Here is an 899-nt window from a genome sequence, read left to right on the forward strand (position 1 = left end):
GAAAAAGTCTGTTACGAGCACTGTTATGTTTTAACAATGTTGTTTTCCAGGCATTTTGATTAACCAGCCTAGTAATTAGCCATGAAAAACAAAGTTATTGATTCTGATTCGTAAGAAAGATAATTCTGCGGTATCTTGTGAGATATAGCCAGTAAATCAATTTAAATATATTGCCAGTTTTTAAATAATGATTCAAATTAATAAATTCATAAACAGATGTACATTACGGGTGAAAAGTACAGAATGATAGCAGTCCTTTTGATTAATATTTTTTAACGATCGTGAATACTGTGACAAGTGGGAGCGTGGTCTAGATAAGTTAATTATTTGATTTATTCTATTTGCATTTAAACCATTAAAATCATTTTTCTTTGCTTATTCGCAGTCTTAAAAAGGGCATAATGATTCTCTCTGCTTATCCATTCTTTTTTCAATAAGGTAAGGTAAATCCATTTCAATACACCTACTCTCTATTTTTCTATACACTGAAAAAAACACTTATTTAAAATTTTATCAGAAAACTCGTCTTGAAATATCGATCGATTAAAATGCCCCTAATCTTGGCAAACGTTCTAAGACCTGGAACTTAAAAGTTCCAGGTTTGAGAGTTTTTGCCAGAATGAGGGTCATTTTTATCGATCGATATTTGTAGCAAGAATTTTAAAAAACCCAATTAATTCATATTTTTTTAAAGGAGGATAATGTTGATACATATAGAGTTATGAGAAAACGTAGTTCCATAGAAAGCACCTTCTTTTCACGTAATGTATTCTGAATTGAACTAAAAGTTTATGTTACCTATTGCCTCAAAATAGTATTATGTCTAGGTAGTTGTAGTGCTAAAATTGAATTTACAGACAAAATATGAGACTTGGTTTAAACGTTATATCTCATTAATG

The 899-nt window shown here is 29.8% G+C and overlaps 1 protein-coding gene across 1 annotated transcript in view; it reads left to right on the forward strand.

Annotated features, from left to right (window-relative positions):
- The first annotated feature begins 815 nt into the window (after positions 1–815).
- LOC144978955 (uncharacterized) overlaps positions 816–899 on the forward strand; it is a 55,063-nt gene continuing 54,979 nt past the window's right edge. Inside the window, exon 1 of the mRNA XM_078925577.1 lies at positions 816–899. This exon is cut by the window's right edge and continues 337 nt beyond it. The gene's annotated coding sequence lies outside the window, so the exon portion shown is untranslated.

Source organism: Berghia stephanieae, chromosome 1 (assembly GCF_034508935.2).
Source record: "Berghia stephanieae isolate SIO BIC M18660-M18661 chromosome 1, UCSD_Bste_1.3, whole genome shotgun sequence".
NCBI lineage: Eukaryota > Metazoa > Mollusca > Gastropoda > Nudibranchia > Aeolidiidae > Berghia > Berghia stephanieae.